The sequence below is a fragment of the Garra rufa genome, chromosome 1, assembly GCF_049309525.1.
Source record: "Garra rufa chromosome 1, GarRuf1.0, whole genome shotgun sequence".
Lineage (NCBI taxonomy): Eukaryota > Metazoa > Chordata > Actinopteri > Cypriniformes > Cyprinidae > Garra > Garra rufa.
Genome location: NC_133361.1, coordinates 107,609,399 through 107,629,908, shown reverse-complemented (window position 1 = coordinate 107,629,908; position 20,510 = coordinate 107,609,399). Strand labels below are relative to the sequence as shown.

The 20,510-nt window shown below is 37.1% G+C and overlaps 1 pseudogene; it reads left to right on the top strand.

The window, feature by feature from the left end:
- Nucleotides 1-3,039: 3,039 nt before the first annotated feature.
- LOC141323635 (uncharacterized) lies at nt 3,040-20,295 on the top strand (annotated as a pseudogene).
- The last annotated feature ends 215 nt before the right edge of the window (nt 20,296-20,510 follow it).

Genomic DNA, 20,510 nt, shown 5'->3' with positions numbered 1-20,510 from the left:
ACTTCCATCTCCTCTTCATCTGTTTTTCATCATTTTGCGAGCCTTCATGCTGTTGGCTGAGTAGGAGTCAAATGTTCATTTCATTACTCTGATTAAGAAACGTAACCGTTTGGATTAGAAAACATTTCATTATGTGACAGAGCATTAGACTATGTGGAAAAAGCTGCTGCAAAGTGAAATTAGACACAGAATTATATTTTTATATGACATATTTTAATGTCAAATATTTGTAAAATCATGTAGCCTACACTCATGAACCCTTTATGCTTAAAGCTTTACCTGGTTGAATTATGTTTACTTACATGTTTAGCTGTTTTATTCTTCTTCTTATTATTATTATTATTATTATTTTTAATTTATTTTTTTGCCTGTGGGATACCATGAAAATTAATAGTTCAGTAACTTACCATTCTGCCAGTTTTTACCTTTGAAATTCTAATTATTAATAAACCTACTCAGAGTGGATTGAACTAACTCCGTTCAGCTGTTCAGAAACCAAAAACTCAAGAGTTTCCCATCTCAGGGTAAGTGAATTCAGAGTTCAAGTTTAAACTCAGAGGTGGTTGAACCTCCTTATTGAAACAGGCCCCTGTAGTAAACTTAGAAGAGAAGATCGGGAGACTCTTGATTGAGATGTTACTGTGCGTCGCTGCAGTCCTCCAGACTGACTGAGGATCGTCATTAGAAGATAAAATATGCAAAGGATGTCAGCAGTTACAGGAATGTGCCCAGATTTTCAGCGACTCTAATCCAATCAGCAGAACTATAGACTCATTATCACAGAGATCAGGGAAAGTCTCACCTTCAGCCTCTGCATTCATATTTAACTCAGATATTGATCAGAAACAAAGACACCAATTAAAGAAATCAGGCAGAAACATCAACAGCCAATAAAGACAAAATGTGACAGTTACCATGATTTCACATTCATATTCACACACTCCTACAACTAAATATATTTATTTAAAAAAATGCCATTTATCTTTCTGCTGAGTTTCTAATGCTCTTTCCTGAATGTATTTTGCAGTCATTATTCTTTAGACACATCTGTTTTAATTAACTATCAGCCAAATTCTGTGGTTTCTTTAACCTAAGGTACTAGAACAGTTTGTGTTTGGTATTTTCTAAGTACTTCTGGAAAATTTCAGTCAGGTCTTAATCAAGATTTAATAAACATGTGCAAATAATCAAAATATCTTTCATTCATATTTTTCATAAATAGTAATGAAGTACTACTTACAGTTGACTAAGTTTGGGTATAAATAAAGGCGTATACATTTGCCTTTATGTATAAAGAATCTTGAAGAATTAGGTTTATATAATCAATATTTGTACTTTCAAATAAGAAATATTTACTTTTAACACAGGTACATTAAGCAATTTGTTAAGGCAAATTTATGATTGGATATTTACTATTTATAATCATTTCATTATCATTGTCATATTTCACAACTCTACGGAGCGGGAAACGAGGAGACGAGGAAACGCATGAGTGCACTTAAAACAGTCTTTATCAGGCAAACTAAAACACAACTCAGGAGAACAAGAGGAAGACATTCACTTGAAGGACGTAAGACATCAGAGGAGAAAACCACAAACAGATCACTCTTAACCCTCATGTGGTGTTCATGTCATTTTTGACTGGAGAAGATTTTCTTTTTCCTGAAAATACTAGTTAATGTAATCGCATTGAACTGAAACTTAGTGACTTTGTTCACAGAGACTATAACAACTTGTCCACATTTTTTTTTTTTTTTTTTTTTACTTTTTTTTTGTGTTGTTTTTTCACCTTGTTACACCTATGGTGTTCCCGGTCAAAAATGACAGGCCTACACAAAATAGCTTATAAATCCCTCGTTATGCTATATGATCCCCCAAAATTGGATTCAATCCTTTTATCAACTTGTTTTCTTTTAATTAGGACTGGTTTTGTATTCAATTTTCAAACGGTTTAATTGTAGGAGTCATTTATCCGAGCTTATGCACCTCAGTTTTTGAGTGAAAAAAGCATTATTTGTTAATAATTTTGGCAACATTGAGAAAAATATGAAAATAATTTGCACTGTTGATCACACTAGTCTACTTTAATGTTTAACCAGGAAATTTCTTTTGAAATGCTTTTATTTTGTACAAAATGACACAGAGTCACACTTGTGGTGTTCCCGGTCAAAAATGACCAGCCTACACAAAATAGCTTATAAATCACTTGTTATGCTATATTATCACCAAAAATTGGATTCAATCTTTTTATCAACTTGTTTTCTTTCAATTAGGACAATTAGGACTGGTTTTGTATTTCATTTTCAAATTGTTTAACTGTAGGAGTCATTTATCCGAGCTCCTGGTCAGTGAAAGTGAATGTTTATCATGTTCACATATGTATATGTGTGCTTGCAGACATAGAGCCATTGGACATGTGCATGCATGTTTGCCACACACACACAAACTATTTTCTGAAAGAAACATTCTTTTTCACAGTGATAAATTTTTTTAATCTAATATCCATTCATCAATCTGACATTGCCACATTCGAACACACTCTCACACACCTAAACTCACACTCACGCACAAACTGGCTGTGACTGCAGTGACCCTGCTTCAAAAGAATCTCTCTTTCATGTTCTTGTTTCATCACACCTTCCAGACAAAATATTATGACATTTTGTTTTGGAACTGTGATGTTCTCACACAGAACCAGACGATATTTACAAATATGTAATAGCACAGGCATATAAATGCCTGACAGCACCTTGCTTGTCATTCATTTGTGGCAGCACAATGGCAAAGCAGCTCTCTGCACATGATGTTATTCATCAGATTTTTGATTCAGAAACTAGTGAGGAGGCGGAAATGCAGGATGCATCTCGCAGTGAAGATGTTTTAGAAGAAGATGTTTCAGAAGAGGAAGGCACCACTGAATCGGCTACGGAGCTTGAAGAAACTGATGAGGAGTAGTCTTCTGGTGATGAGGGCCCAGCTGAGGATACCGTTTCATTTTGGTCAAAAGATGGACATTTGTCCTGGTGTTCGTCCCCACCTATGAGGCACGGCAAGTTTTCTGCTGAAAATGTCATGAAGAAGACGCCAGGGCTAACAAGATATGCCATATGCCGAATTGATGACATAAAATCATGCTTCAGCTTGTTTGTGACGGAGCCAATTGAAAACATAGTCATATCCATGACTAATTTGGAGGGGAGAAGAGTCTTCAAAGATAACTGGAAGATGGTTGATTCAACAGACATCCAGGCATATATGGGTCTCTTGATTCTGGCTGGGGTCTACAGATCCCGAAATGAATCCGACAGTTTATGGGAGGCAGACACAGGTCGGGCAATTTTCCGAGCCACAATGTCACAACAGACATTTCACATGTTGTCACGGGTGATCCGATTTGACAACAGAGAGACAAGACCTCAACGCCATCAAAACGACAAGCTTGCTCCAATTCGAGAGCTCTGGGACAAGACGGGTGGAGAGGCTGCCACTCATCTACAATCCAGGTCCAGTAGTCACCGTAGATGAGCGCTTAGTTGCTTTCAGAGGAAGATGTGGATTCAAGCAGTATATCCCCAACAAACCTGCCAAATACGGGATAAAGCTCTGGACAGCGTGTGACTCTAAAAGCAGCTACGCATGGAATATGCAGGTCTATACAGGGAAACCGTCAAGTGGTGTTCCAGAAAAGAACCAGGGCCAGACAGTTGTTCTTGATATGACAGAAGGTCTGCAAGGACATACAGTAGTATGCGATAATTTTTTCACTTCCTATAATCTCGGCAAAGAGCTACTGAAAAAAAAAACACCATGGTGGGGACAATCAGAAGGAACAAGACGGAGCTTCCTCCTGCACTAGTGACCAACATAAAAAGGGATCTTTTTTCCACCAAGTTCGCCTTCACCGACACACATGCACTTGTGTCATACTGCCCGAAGAAGAGGAAAAATGTCCTATTGATGTCAACTCTCCACAAAGATGCTCTTGTGAGTACCAGGGAGGACAAGAAACCAGAAGCCATCCTGTACTACAACGAAAACAAAGGGGGAGTTGATAACCTTGATAAGGTATGTTATTTTTTAAATTTTTGTTTATTGCCTAATTGTTTTATAATGTAATATTACAATTCTCTAATATGGTAATATAATTATTGTGTTGTGGGTGTGTGCGTGTGTGTGTGCGTGCGTGCGTGCGTGCGTGTGTGTGTGTGTGTGTTTTAAGGTTACTGGCACATACTCCTGCAAGAGAAAAACGCTACGATGGCCCATGGTGTTGTTTTTTAACATCCTCGATGTGTCAGCGTACAATGCGTTTGTAGCATGGATGGAGGTGAATCCAGGGTGGAAAGAGGGGAAAACCTTTAAGAGGAGGCTGTTCCTAGAAGAGCTGGGGAAATCCATGGTGACCCCCCTGATACAGAGGCGCCAACACATACCCCGAGCACTGCCCTCTGCTACATTGGTGAGAGACATACAAACACCAGAACCAACAGCAGCACCAGGTCCTTCAACTGTCACAGGCAGAGGAAAGAAAAGGAAGAGATGCACTTTGTGTGCCCCAAAATATGTGCAAACAGGCACTGTCTGTTTCAAATGCAGAGCGCACATTTGCAAGGCACATAGATTATGCTGTTGTCAGTCATGTGCATAAGTGGCACAAAATGACCAATTGCAAGTTACCTTAAAAATGCTTTTGTTAGTCATTTGCATGAGTTTACACAGAGACCCGGTGTTTGTCATTTTGGTTAGTTCATAATTTGGAAAACTGAAAGAAGTGTTTGATTTGTGTTCTTTCTTGTATGTCACAATGGTTAGATTTGTCAAGGAACAGCACAAGTGTTACTGTGCCCCCCTTTTCTCAAAATAAAAGCATTGCAAAATATAAGTGCTGTGTTTTGTGATCTTCTACATTAACTTTTTAATGGCCGGTCATTTTTGGGCAGGAACACCACAAGTGTGACACTGTGCCATTTTATACAAAATAAAATCATTTCAGTTAAACATTAAAGCAGACTAGTGTGATCAACAGTGCAGTTTTTTAAAATATTTTTCTCAATATTGCCAAAATTATTAACAAATAATGCTTTTTTCACTCAAAAATTGAGGTGCATAAGCTCGGATAAATGACTCCTACAATTGAACTGTTTGAAAATTAAATATAAAACCAGTCCTAATTGAAAGAAAACAAGTTGATACAAAGATTGAATCCAAGATTGGGTGAAAATGTGGTTAAATGAGTGATTTATTAGCTATTTTTTATAGGCCTGTCATTTTTGACCGGGAACACCACAAGTGTGACTATGTGCCATTTTTTACAAAATAAAAGTTTTTCAAAACAAACTTCCTGGTGAACCATTAAAGTAGACTAGTGTGATCAACAGAACCAATATTTTTTCATATTTTTTTAATATTTCCAAAATTATCCAAAAATAATGATTTTTTTACTTAAAAAATGAGATGCCTACTCTCAGATAAATGAGGCCCACAATTAATTAGATGCAAATAGAAATATAAAACCAGTCTTAATTGACAGAAAACAAGTTGACAAAAAGATTGAATCCAAGATTGGGTGAAAATGTGGTTAAATGAGTGATTTATAAGCTATTTTTCATAGGCCTGTCATTTTTGACCGGGAACACCATAGGTGTAATAGGATTTTGAACACCACATGAGGGTTAAATACTCAACTAAACGAAAGGAAAGACAAGACAGATCTGAAATCAATGGAAACAGGAACAGGAAAACCAAATATGGGCATTAGAGAACATCAGGAAAAACAAGGACAAGGAGCTCATGGAAACAAAAACAAACACAAGGACAGTCCATAGGTGTGAAAATCATTACAGTTAAAGACACAATTAAATTGGTTGAATTGAAATTATTGCCTAGGAAATTCAGCAAAAGGGTAAATGTTCAATTGTAAATGAATTTCTTTTGCTTTTGGTGTGTGTGAATACAAATCTGTGATGCTCTCGATGTTTCTGCCTCTTTAATTGTTGTGAATGTTAATGCTAATGAACACTTGAGTTGTGTGTGAATGTCTTTCCCTGATCTCTGTGATCATGAGTGCTATAGTTAGAGTTTAGTATAGAACTGATCACATCCCTTGAATACTGTGTTTAAGCTTGTGATCTGAGAGCTTTGTCTTCATCTGAACGGCCTCCTGAAACCTGAATAAAACTCCAGTGATTGAGTTTTTTAGTCAGTCTGGATGACCGCAGAGACACACAGGAACAGCTCAAACAAGAGTCTCCTGATCTTCATTTTCCTGCAGGTGTATTAAAGGTATTTTGCTTTCAAAACATTTAACTTCACTAAAATCATAACACTAATACAACATGGCATTTTTTTTCCTGAAGATGTACTTTTAGTTAAAGTTTCTAATAAACTGTTTATTGTGTCTTGTATTTATTACCTAAACTTTTCACTTTTAATAAAAGAAGATATTGAGTGAACTGAATATGTTGGCATATTTTTGGCAAGGTATATCAACATAAAACAAAGTGTTATAAATGTACATTAAAAAAGGAGAATAATATTAATAGATTTACAATGTTAGTAACTTTAGAAAAGCATCATCATATGGGTACGAAATTAGATTCTATAATCAACATTTCTATGATGTGCTTGTGATTCTAGAGAGCAGTGCACCAATGGGACTTTTATTTTGCTCTGGTGATGTGACGTCATAAATATGCGCTGAGATCCTCGTCTGTTGTGATTCACATGAAGAAAGGTTTGTGCTTTTAAAGTTTTTAAACCAATGGATATTGTTGCATCAATTAAAGCGTTTTTACAAGCTATGTTAAATAAATCATCCTTATTAAATATGATGTTGTAATGCTTTAGTGTTACTGAAGACGTTAGCCTTTAGTAACAGAGAATGTGCGTCTCAGTTCGCTCTCTATATCATGAATCAATCGTGTGATGAAAAGAAGTGATGAGAGAAACTGAGAATCCGAATCATTTGAATCAAATCATTTGTGAAATGATTTAGTGATTCGACTCAGCGGCACGCGGACTACAAACGACAACAACAAACACAAACGAGTGGATCACAACCGAGAATGTTCTCATGAAAGAGTAATATATTAGATATGATAATTAATCGAATACCAAATGTAAATTAAAAATAGCCTACCTAAATTTGAACCTTGTGTAATTTGTATATATTTTATCAATTTTATATAATAGTCTATTGAGTCTCTGACTGTCTTACTAGTGCACTGACTACTGAACTAGAAGCTGATTGAGACACAGATAGAGATTTAGTTTGCTTTGATTTTTCTTTCTATTAATTATTCTCATCTTAAACAGGACAAAGTGTTCAAACACAGAAAAACTCCTGGAGAATCAACAGAGATTCGTTTGACACACTATTATGGCGTTTATTAAAGAGGAGAGTGAAGACTTGAAGATTGAAGAAACATTCAGAGTCAAACATGAAGAAACTGAGGAACAAACAAAGATGGAGTTTATTAAAGAGGAGAGTGAAGAAACATTAAGAGTCAAACATGAAGATACTGAGGAACAAACAGGTTGGTTTTAATTGGTTGGCTTTTTACATTTTTTTCTGTAAAATTAAATCTGATATTTGCTTCTAATTTTAAAACAATTTTTTTCTAGCACTTTGGTAAATATGCAAAAGTCTCTAAGAAAATAATTAATTTTGCACAAAGCAAACCTTGAAATGTGAGTAATCGTATTTAGCTACTGCACGCTGTCTACAAACAGTGCTCTCAATATAAAGCAAGTCTGACAATAAAAAAAGCCAAAACAAAAACACAAACAAGTTACATTTAGTTGTAATTATGTGAGGTGTAAGATTGTAATCTATTAGTTGTTCACTTCTGTTTCTTGTATATATAAAAATATAAAAAAGGAGGGAAAATAGGAAAAAGGGAAAGAAGAATGAGCAATATATAAAATAAATAAAGAGAAAGAAATTACAAAAATAATTCAAATAATAGCAGTATAATAAAGTAAATAAATGAATTAAAAAAAAATTGTTGACCACAAATTACATTAGGCTACCATAATTTAGCAGTGAAAACTTACTGGATCCACACCAGCAGCGTACATATGATTGAATGCCCACAGAGTGCTGCTTTAGCAAATCATGCTGCTGTTCATTGTGTCTTTAAAGTAGATTTGTAGCACTTAATATCATGAAGATCAAATGTTAGCTGTGTCTCATTTAGAAGGATGCGCCCCCCGGAGGTCGCATTCGAAGGCTGCATACGTCATCGAGGTTGTCTCATTTCAGAAAACCCAGTAGGACACTTCAAATGCGACCTTCGAATGCAAAGAATGAGGTGTATCCTTTGCTACTACAGATATCCCACAATTCTTTGCATCGCCTTATACTACAGGGCCATTAAACGCTTGAATCTGATTGGCTGACGAACGTTCTAGAGGTGTGCATTATATTCAGGGAAACGCACGGCGAACGTAGTTCCAGGCAGCTTTAGACCGCAGTGCATGTCTATATCACTTCGCCATACGATTTCAGTTATTTCAAAGGTCCTTACAGCCCAAAACAGCAAAATAACTAAAACCCACAATGACACTGGCCAAACTAATAAATACAGTAAACATCCGGATAAAAACGACAGATTATTTCCATGTTTTTTTTCCACAATATATTACGTTTTATTATGTACGGAAAGCACAACTATCACCTCACAGACGCACACACATAACGTTACAGTTTGCACTCGCGTTAGCATTCGCGCTAATGTTGTTAGCACTGCTCTGACGATTAACAACTTAAAAACGACATGACAGCTCTCACACACGAGGTAACAATGGCGTTGTCTTGAAGAAAATGAACTTAAAGTTGAACTGTTAGTAGAGACGATGCTGCCAGTCACCCTTGAGAGACACAGACGTGAGAGAGGTAAAGTCATACACTTAGTTTCTCTCCCTCACTCTTTCCGTCTGTCTGCTTGTCTGTCGGTCGGTCTAAACTTCAGTATTAACGGCATTATTTTGCTATAAACAGCCCAAGCGTCGTTACTAGTTCTAAAATGACGTTTTGGAACTAGCAACGAAGCTGTTGAATGAGCTGCGTAAGAAATTAATCCTACTCACAATAGGGTTTTAAGGATAAAAACGGGACGAATGTCTTGAAATATATCACTTGATCGATGTCTTGAGCTGTGGTAACTGTAGTATAAGCGGAATAATTGACTTCGGGCCGTAGAATTCTGCGAAAATAATGCACACCCGAGGTGTAACGGCCACTCCGCTTCGCGTCGTGACCGCATTACCACCTCGGGTGTGCATTATTTTCTAAGAATTCTACGGCCCGTCGTCAATTATTCCTTACGTAAACAACTGTCGTTAGTTTGAAAAATGCCGCCACCGGCAGATGTATACACAAGCAAAGATGTGGTGTTTATCATTTAAATCGGTAAAAACAGATCAACTTTGTTCTTAATATCCTCCTATTTTTTTCTCTAACATATATGCTGCAGCTCTTAAAACACTGAATAAAATAAAACAAGTAAAAGCTTTTCCCCCCCAAATTCTTTACAAATTTAAAAATAACTTTCCTTCATTTAAGTAGTGTGAGAGTGCAACGATGCTCCAAATTTGTTTGCATATCAACGAGATAAATCCTGTTTAATTTTCCACCTGTCCTTTTTTTTTTCCTTCCGTCCTACGAAGGCCGTCTCGTTTTTGTTAAAGGTTAAGGGCACTTCGTATACACATCCTACAGAGCAGGGGTCACCAACCTTTTTGAAACTGAGAGCTACTTCATGGGTACTGAGTCATACGAAGGGCTACCAGTTTGATACGCTCTTCTGAAATAACAAATTTGCTCAGTTTGCCTTTAGTTATACATGATTAATAATTCTCATCTATGTGAAGACATTAATCACGTAAATGATTTCTCACAATTATTAGCAACAATGACAATAAAGGAGGGAAACAGATATCAATATTCAGCAATTTAATATCAGTAATTGTTATTTTTAGATGATCACTTACATCATTTCATAGGAAAAATTTCCCATTTTCACTAGCCACTGACAAACCCTTTTAACAAATCATGAACTGTTGTTTCAAAAAGTTATCAATTATGTAATGTTAGAAAAATCAACTTACATATTTTTAAATAAATCTTGTCACATTTTGAATTAATGACCAAATCTGTGGCATTTTTAAAACACTTTTAAATTGAACACAATTCTTCAATGTTTTAAAAGGGGAAAATGTCCCATTTTCACTAGCCACTGACAAACCCTTTTAACAAAATGTGTAGCTCTAAACGAGGCTTCGGTTGCTTTTTGTGACTTTTTCGCCGGCCTCGTGAAAAAAGACTGTTGCTTACCCAAAGCTGCCTTTAGCTCACGGGCCTTTTCTGTCCGTAGTGCACTTCCCGGTGGGTAGTTAGCTAGGGTGACCATATTCTGAGAATCCAAAAAGAGGACACCCCCGACACCCCCCCCCCCCCCCCCCCCAAGGCGCTTTTAGAAATCACACATTTATTTAAATTCTCTTTCTGTTTGAACTAAATCTTATATCAAAACCGTATTGCCCTGTAAAAAATATCATCTCTCTTAGTCTTTTCTTTATACAGGCCTAATACAAACATAAATAAATAATACATAAAATGCTTAAATACGAATTGCCTTGTAAAACATTTTTTTTTTTTCAATTTTTCTGTGAAACTACATTTGCGTTTCAGCATGTTAGTGACACACAGCTCTTGCAGCGCAGTTCCTCTTTGTATTGTTTTGACAATTGGGTCTTTCACGTCATCAGACAGGTACCCAGGGCTGGACTGGGGTTAAAATTCGGCCCTGGACAAATTCAGCCCATCCGGCCCACAAGTTCCACATGAAAGTTTTCTTGGGTTTCCTGGTGAAAAACCCCCCAGCTAAAACCAGCCTGTGCTGGTTGGGTGGTTTTAGCTGGTCAGCAGGCTGGTTTTAGAAGGGTTTTGACCACTATGACAGCTTGGCCAGGCTGGTCTTAGCTGGTCAGGCTCGGAAACCACCAACTAAAAGACCAGCTAAAACCAGCTACTACCAGCCTAAACTGGCCAACCAACCAAGGCTGGTTTAAGCTGTTTATTTCAGCAGGGTTATAGGGTCTTTAATTGGAGTACATGAATGAATAAAACAGGATTAAAACAAATAATGATAAATACTGCTGAATTCAAATGCAACAAACTTAATTACATTTTTGTCACAGAGAAATGCATGCAGTACAGCATTGATTTTGAGCTAGAATGCAGGAAATTTGTTGCTAATAAATTATGTAATAAAAAAACATTCATTAATAAAAATCATCATCCTCCTGTCGTTCCAAAACTGTATGGCTTACTTTCTTCTGTGGAACACAAAAGATATTTTGTATAATGTAACCAAACATATTTGGTTACCCTTGATTTCTACTCTATAGACAAAAAAGTTTTGAATTTCTCAAAGTATCTTCCTTTGTTACACAGAAGAAAAAAGTTCATACAGGATTGAAATTATTGAAATTACACGATGTTGAGTAAATGATGACAATTTTTATTTTTGGGTAAACTGTCCCTTTAAGAACTTTATTATGTATAGTAAACACCTAATTTATATAAGACCCATATTTAATTCTTTAATCAGGCTCTTATTGAATTAACATTTTACTCCAATTAAAACGAATTACAACTAAAAATTAAAAGAAATTATTGATTAGAATATTAGTAGTAAGACGGTGGTCACGAGAAAACATTAGTTATATGGTTTTTAAAATTAAATAGTAATTATAAACTATGAAATTTGTAATAATTTTGTTTTGACAGTAATTATTTATTGGCATTTTCCACTTTACTTCATCATGCAGTATCCAGTGTCGTGGCTGTTTTCAGCCAGCCCAGCAGAACTTACAGATCCTTTAATGTTCTCATATCACATGACTGTATAACACAATTCTGTGTGTTATCTGAATGGATCAAACAAATTACACTGTTTATCACTATGCATCGTGGCAGAAGCGCAGCGCACGTTCGTCAGCTCTGTGCGGGTGATTGATCCCACCGCTTCACACTAGGGCTGGGACACGATTAATCGCGATTAATCGCATCCAAAATAAAAGTTTATGTTAACATACTAAATGTGTGTTTACTGTGTATATTTATTATGTATATATAAATACACACACATACATGTAAAGCCTTTAAAAAATACTTATATGTGTGGATAGTTATATTTGTATTTAATTTAGATTATATATAGAATTATAAATATTTTATTTATTTTAATTTAATTTTTATTTTCAGTTTTCTTTAATATACATGTTTGTGTGTGTATTTATACATACATTATATATACACACAGTACACACACATACAGTATGCAATCATAAACTTTTATTTTGGATGCGATTAATCGTTTCCCAGCCCTACTTCACACTTTTCGGCTATTTGCGGTTTTGAATGCGCTATAATTTAAAATAGCGCCCAATATGGGGGAGGTCTCCCTCTCTCCGGTGATCGGCCCACTGGGAATGTCCCGGTGCTCCCGATGGCTAGTTCATACCTGCAGGTACCTCAGAATAATGCCGGTGGGCAGTGGCTGCATTTAAAGTGTTGAATTAATGACGGTCAGTGAAATGAGGTAAAAAAAAAAAAATAAATAAAACTGGACATTTTATGATATTTTACCAAATCCCCCCGGACATAATTTTATAGCCAAAAAGGAGGACATGTCCGGGTAAAAGAGGACGTATGGTCACCCTAAGTTAGCATGGTAGCTTTTGTGACACGTAGTGAAGTGTCTCTCCACATTGTGCCGCTTTGCCGTCGCCACAGTCGCCCCGCAAATGAGACACGCAGGTTTCTTTCACAGTCGTAAAAAAGAATTCCTCCTCCCATTCGTTGTGAAAGTGATAAGTTTTCTTCCTTTTCTCTGCCATGTTTTTGGGGCAAGAAACTGCATTCAGCTGCCATCTTCGTCGTGCCCGCTCTCTCTAGCTTAACGTTACTCTCCACGAGCACTGGTTTTGTCTCGCGCAAAATACTTTTGAACTAGAGTAGGTCAGAGTTCACCTAAACTCATCTAAACTCATGTATAATGAACATATTTTTAAGATATTGTCATTTTTAAATATATATATATATATATATATATATATATATATATATAAATGCAAGTGTGATTAAAAAAGAATAGCAACAGAATAAAATTTAATTTCAGATGCAGCTCACAAGTGCTATTTTTAGAACAGGCCAGCGGGCGACTCATGTGGTCCTTGAGGGCGACCTGGTGCCCCGTGTTGGTGACCCCTGCTACAGAGGATGCATTCTCCGGGGGATTCGAACTCCGGAGGTCGAATCCTTCTAAATGAGACACAGCCGTTGACAGACTGTACATCGAGATCAATTTAAGAAACTCTTTAATACAGAAACATGCTGTGAGTTATAAAAATATGAGCAAGAATCCTATTTTCTCTGAATATCCAAATTATTTCAAATGTTGATTTTCTAAGTTAAACAAAAAGGTAATATTAAGTGCAGATTTCACATTTTCAAATGTATCCTACATTGTAGACACAACATTGTCTCCAAGAGCTTTCAAATTTTCAATGTTATTTTCATTTAGTCTGCATGTAATGCCTGATAAAGCTACCAGTCTCGAATGGAGCATTGTTCTCTTGATTTGAGAGCTAAGGACTCTTCTCTGTGAGCTCTGTGCGCAGTCATATCAGGTTTTAAAAGTTTTTTTTCCCCTCCCTGTTAGGCTGCTCCTGTCTTTGAGCTTTACTCTAGAGCAGGGAAGACGAACTCTGGTCCTGGAGAGCCAACGTCCTGAAGATTTCAGCTCCAACCTTAATTAAAACTCACCTGCCTGTAGCTTTTCTGGTATTATATTACGTTATAGTCCATTAAAATGTAGGCTGTTTTCTATTACTTCAGTTTTAATTTAGTGCCTTAAAGACTCATTTTAGATTTGTAGTGTTTTAATTAGGGGTGGGCATAGATTAATTTTTTTAATCTAGATTAATCTAGATTAAATCTTGGAATTAATCTAGATTAATCTAGATTAAAATGGCTAATTTGAATTCTGCTGAAGGCATTCAGAATATGTGTGCTACCCAAATAATGACTTAAAGTCTTTGAGAATGGATCATAAAGCTCATAAAGCTGTTCTATGATAATTTGTTGATGAAAATAAATTATGTTCAATTAGATGTACTTGTGTTTACTAACTAACTAACAATGAAATTATTTTTTCTACCTATAGATTGTGTTTTTTTAACGTCAACACCTACCCAGCCCATGACATGTTACACCGTACTTTTATTTTGACAGGTTGCCGTGAAGTTTCTGTGTCATACAGTATGATATGATGCTAGTTTTCTCAAATGAAACGGTAAAAGTGACACTCACAGCAGTTTGGGCGATTGAGTTTATCTGTTCATGTGAGATGCAAATGCCAAAAATTACCGGGAGCGTCACGTGTGTTTCAGTATGCGTGTAGTAAAAGCTCGTCTCCGCAATGCATACATACAGCTAGGCAAACGGAACATATCGGATTCATATTAAAACGGTCTTTTTGCATTTCAGTTTTCACATACACTAGTCCATATCGCGATTTGAATTAAGTGACTGACCAACATTTGATTTATGAATCCAAAAAACGACGAATTTACGTGGCATTTCGCTATAGTAGATTCGGTTTTTATGAATGGAGGACGACGCGATCCCGTCTGTGTTTTGGCGGAGGAGACTTAAACGCGCGACCATAGTCTTCGGTATACATCCGCGTTAAACTATCAAGGTGAAAGTCATCATAGCTTGCGTAGTTTAGACCCAGCTGCCAGCTCCCAACCCAAATTTGAGAATAGATTAACGGCGATATTTTTTTTTATCGCGCGATAAGAGTTTCACGTTAACGCAGCACGTTAACGCCGATAACGGCCCACCACTAGTTTTAATATATATCTTAAAACAACATCATTAAATCTTGGGCACAAAACATTAAATACAGTTGTCTGTAGTCTATGATTTTTATTAATTTTTTTTATTATTTGAGTTTCCTATTTACTTTTATGTTTAAAGTAGTGGTGGGCCGTTATTGACGTTAACGTGCTGCGTTAACGTGAGACTCTTATCGGGCGATAAAAAAAAAATATCGCCGTTAATCTATTGTCAAAGTTGGGTTGGGAGCTTGGTCTTTACTACGCAAACTATGATGACTTTCACCTTGATAGTTTAATGCTGATGTATACCAAAGACTATAGAATACCCATACCCCACATGGTCGGGCGTTTATGTCTCCTCCAAAACACAGACGGGATTGCGTCCTCCATTCATAAAAAACGAATCTACTAGCGCCAAATGCCACGTAAATTCATTGATTTTTGGATTCATAAATCAAATGTTGGTCTGTCCCTTAATTCAAATCGCGATATGGACTAGTGTCTGTGAAAACTGAAATGCAAAAAGACCGTTTTAATATGAATCCGGTATGTTCCGTTTGCCTCTGTATGTATGAATGGTGGAGACGCGTTTTTACTACACGCATACTGAAGCACACGTGACGCTCCTAGTAATTTTTGGAATTTGCATCTCACATGAACAGATAAACTCACTCTCCAAAACTGCTGTGTCTGTCACTTTTACCGTTTCATTTGATAAAACTAGCATCATATCATACTGTACTCACAGAAACTTCACGGCAACCTGTCAAAATAAAAGTATGCTGTATATAGATGTATATTTTTATCACATTGTACAACAATAATACTGTTTTTTTTTATTACAGTAAGGGCTAAGTTTAGGGTTGGTTAGGTGTAGACGTTAAAAAAACAATCTAATAGGTAGTAAAAATTATTTCCTTGTTAGTTTGTTAGTAAACACAGGTACATCTTATTGAACATAATTTATTTTCATCAACAAATTATTATAGAACAGCTTTATCGAGCAGTTTGTGATGCAGTTTGGAAACGGGAGATGAGCCCCTGGTCTAATGCGCCACCTGGCTTGAGAAACCCATTCTCAAAGACTTACTTTTAGTCATTATTTGGGTAGCACACATATTCTGAATACCTTAGGCAGAATTCAAATTAGCCATTTTAATCTAGATTAATTCCAAGATTAGAGTGAGATTAATTTAGATTAAAAAAATTAATCTATACCCACCACTAGTTTAAAGGTCCCATATCGTACACATTTCTGGAGGTTTATTTTATTTGTTGATGTCCTTAAGAATATATATTTGCGGTATAAGTGCCAAAATCCATCTCAATATATTTTTACAGCTCCTTTTTTAAGAGCTCTGTCAAAAACAGGTCGATTTTGGCCCATCTAATTAATATTCATGAGCCTCTCTTCTGATTGGCCTGTTGTTTTCTGAGTGACGCACAACCAGGCCAATCACAGGTAACTACGGTCATGTATGCTGTAAGCGTAAGCGAGCTCAGAGCAATAGAGAGAGCTGATACTCAACAGGATATTTTAGAATGATCATTAATGTTTTTTCTTTTACAAACACCGAATGCAGTAAGCTACATAACTGTTGCTTTAGTAAAGCCCCTTTCACAATGCGCGCTGATTCTGGAAAATTACGGGAACTGTGTGAACCAAAGCCAGAACCTAAAGGCAGTGTTGTAGTAATGATGCACGTTATCAAGCGACTCTTCACAACGAAAAATAACGTTACGTGCAAAGTGGAATGAAGCAGCGATCATCAGGCAGAGCCAGCTCCTCACTATCAGCGCTGAAGCACAGTTTGTTCAGGTTAGTTTCAGTTTAGTGAAACGTACGCGTCACATTACATCTCACATCCAAACGTCACATGTCTTTATGGTTTGTGTGTAAAGCAAGCACAGATTCCGGAAAACAACTGTGAATGAACCAAATTAAACAATTCCGGAACAAATCGTGGGACACATTGTGCGTGTATTTACCGGAATCGCTGTGTGAAAGAGGCTGAAGTTGACGTGCCGCTGGTCTCTTATATTAACGTTGTTCTGAAGCCTGTGTAATGATAGTAGCTTGACATCTATCGACTGAACAGGGTTTTCTCAACTTGTTTTCCTGTTGTTGTTGCTCAATAATGGAATGGATGCGTTGTTGTCTGGGCGTTTGACAAAAGGAGGGTGGGACGTTGGTTTGTGACTGAAGGCGGTGACTTGAGTCGATCGGACGTCACATCGTTACGGAAGTCACAGCTGCTTGTGAAAATGAACAGCTACTTTAAGCAGGCTGTGTGCAGTTTACTGTGGATTGACTGTTTTGAAACTCATATGGTAGTTAGATAGCCCCTAGACCTTAGTTATCATGAAAAAAGCCAGGAAATTTTGATTTTGACGATATGGGACCTTTAAAGTGATAATTAAATTAAAAAATTGTGTTGGAGAGACTCAGTGGTAAGTAATATCAATGCATTCCATTTGGTCAGTTCTAGAGTGGTTCCCAACCACGTTCCTGGAGGCCCCCAACATTTTGCGTCTCTCCTTTGTCTGACCATTTGTCACCCATTTTAGGTCTTGGTGCAGGGGTGCCCAACCCTGTTCCTAAAGATTTACCATCCTTCAAAGTTTAGCTCTGAGCCAGATCAAACACAACTGAGCCAGTTAATTCATTACTTAATTAGAGAAACATGAAAAACATGCAGTGTTGGGGGGGGGGAACGTGTTTGGGATTTTTGTGATTGGCTAACATCACTGCCCCTTAATAAAACCTAAGAAAGAATTATTGCGTGATGAATTGTTAATCTGATGGTTGAGTGGGGAGTTTGTCCATTTTCCTTACCTTTCTTATATTTGTTGCATTTGATCCCATAGAAGACACAAATAATGGTACATCATAATTGAGATCAGTCTATATCTAGGTTTCCTAAACTATTATTAGATTGAATAAATTGTATAGCAGCCAGCTTAAACCAGCCTACTATGAGATCTGGCATACATGCATTACATACAGTATCTACATGTTTTTACATGTTTTGGTGTTACCTGCTTTGTGTCATTAAACTGGGGTTAACATTTAATTCTTTGTTTTCCCACCTTAGGCTCTACAGCACTGAAAGAGGAGAGAGAAATACTGAATGAAACTGAAGAGAAGGATCAGTCTGAGAATCTTCATAATATCATAACTGGAGAAAAATCATTTTGTTCCTTAGAGTCAGAAAATACTTCTACACAAAAAAGAACTAGGAGTTTTTTCACTTGCTTACAGTGTGGAAAGAGTTTCAATGAACAAGGAGAATTTAAAGTCCACAAGAAAATTCACACAGGAGAGAGGCGTTTCATCTGCCATCAGTGTGGAAAGAGTTTCAGTCACAAAGGAACCCTTAAAGGGCACATGAGAATTCACACAGGAGAGAAGCCTTTCATCTGCCAACAGTGTGGAAAAAGTTTCAGTGAAAATAAAAACCTGAAAAGGCACATGAGAATTCACACAGAAGAGAAGTGTTTCATCTGCAAACGGTGTGGAAGAAGTTTCAGTAATCCTGGAAACTTTAGAGTCCACCTGAGAGTTCACCCTGGGGAGAGGCCTTACGCCTGCAATCAGTGTGGAAAGAGTTTCCGCATAAAGTTAAAACTTACAAACCACATGAAAGTTCACACTGGAAAGAAACCCTTCATCTGCCATCTGTGTGGGAAATGTTTCAATCGAGAACAAACCCTTTATGCCCACAGGCGAATTCACATGTTGGAAAACCTTTTTACCTGCCAACAATGTGGAAATAGTTTCTCTAGTAGAAGATACCTTAACATTCACATGAGAGTTCACACTGGAGAAAAGCCTTACACATGCAACCAGTGTGGAAAGAGTTTCAGTCAACGAGGACATCTTGACAAGCACATGAAGATCCACAATAGAGAGAAGTCTAACAGATCCCCTCAGTCTGGAAAGAGTTTTGATCATAGTGGAAAACTTGACGTCCACCAGAAAATTTACATTATAGATAGCCTTTTGACCTGCCAACAGTGTGGAAAGAGTTTCACTCACAAAGGAAATCTTAACAGGCACATGAGAATTCACACTGGAGAGAAGCCTTACTCATGCAAACAGTGTGGAAAGAGTTTCAGCCAATCAGGACACCTTGACCAGCACATAAAGATCCACTATAGAGAGAAGGCTGACAGATCTCCTCAGTGTGGAAAGAGTTTCAGCCAATCAGGACACCTTGACCAGCACATAAAGATCCACTATAGAGAGAAGGCTGACAGATCTCCTCAGTGTGGAAAGAGTTTCAGCCAATCAGGACACCTTGACCAGCACATAAAGATCCACTATAGAGAGAAGGCTGACAGATCTCCTCAGTGTGGAAAGAGTTTCAGCCAATCAGGACACCTTGACCAGCACATAAAGATCCACTATAGAGAGAAGGCTGACAGATCTCCTCAGTGTGGAAAGAGTTTGAACCAAAATGTATAAAACAGTTCCGGTCCTTGATTCTGATTGGTTGACCGACATCTGAAGCTGTTGTAAATTACCGACATTCTTGTTGCATATTTGTTGCTCATAAAAAGGTAGGGTCCAGACCAATTAGACAAAGTTGTTCATTAGATTTACCAAATAATCAATTTTTCATTTGATTAATAAATGATCACAGACCCCCTTCACCCAATCCACAACATGATGTCTACAAATGGTCTTACTATGGCATCCAGGACTCCTCTGCCAGACTAGATAATCTTTACGACTCAAAAGTATGTACTTTCCCCAACTAATACTCTAAAAAGGACACATACTGCCATAGAAACTGACTTCTTTCATTAATTCTTAAAAAAAAAAAAACTTTCTGTGAATGAACGCACAAATTCTCAGATCATTGTGTATATTATTGCTGTTCATTTATTTTGTCTTTTGTATTGTAAAATGTTTTAATGCATGTGTTATGATGACTATGTAGTATAACCACACATATAACATGTTTGGTCTCATTGAATTTGTTGATGATTTAAAAGGTGTATGTTATCTTTTGATACCTATGCAACATATTAGTGTTTTAAGAATCTTTAGTAGTTTTTGCATGAACAACCAATCCCAGTACATATGCAAATACCATGTTTACAGACAAAGAGTTGTAAACTTTCCTTCCAAAAGCAAAAGTCACCATTGGCTTTCTAGCCTTCCAATTATCAATTACCCTGGCCTCTCAATTACCTTTATCTCCTAACTGTGACCCCCATAAGAGAAAAGGGCTTCACACAGTGACTCGCCTTGGTTCTCCTGGCTTTTCTCAGCTCTTTTAGTCTCGTATCTCATCACCTTGCCATCTTCTAGTTTATAAAGCCTCAGAGTCGATGCTTCTGCGCCTGGGATGCCTTAAACTCCTAGGAAGATGAGGAAAATGAGCTAGAACTCTCCAGAACCCTAAGCCTGTGCCAGGCCCTGCAGCTTTGTGTTTTCATTCCCCAAAGATCACAGGATTTCAGCTGGGTCTCTATCTCTCATCATTCTTCTTCACTTTCCACCTTGACAGAAACTCCAAATCACCACAGAGTGAGGACACCTTTGGAACTCATCGCTCTTCAAACCCAGAAAAACGTGATTCCAAGTC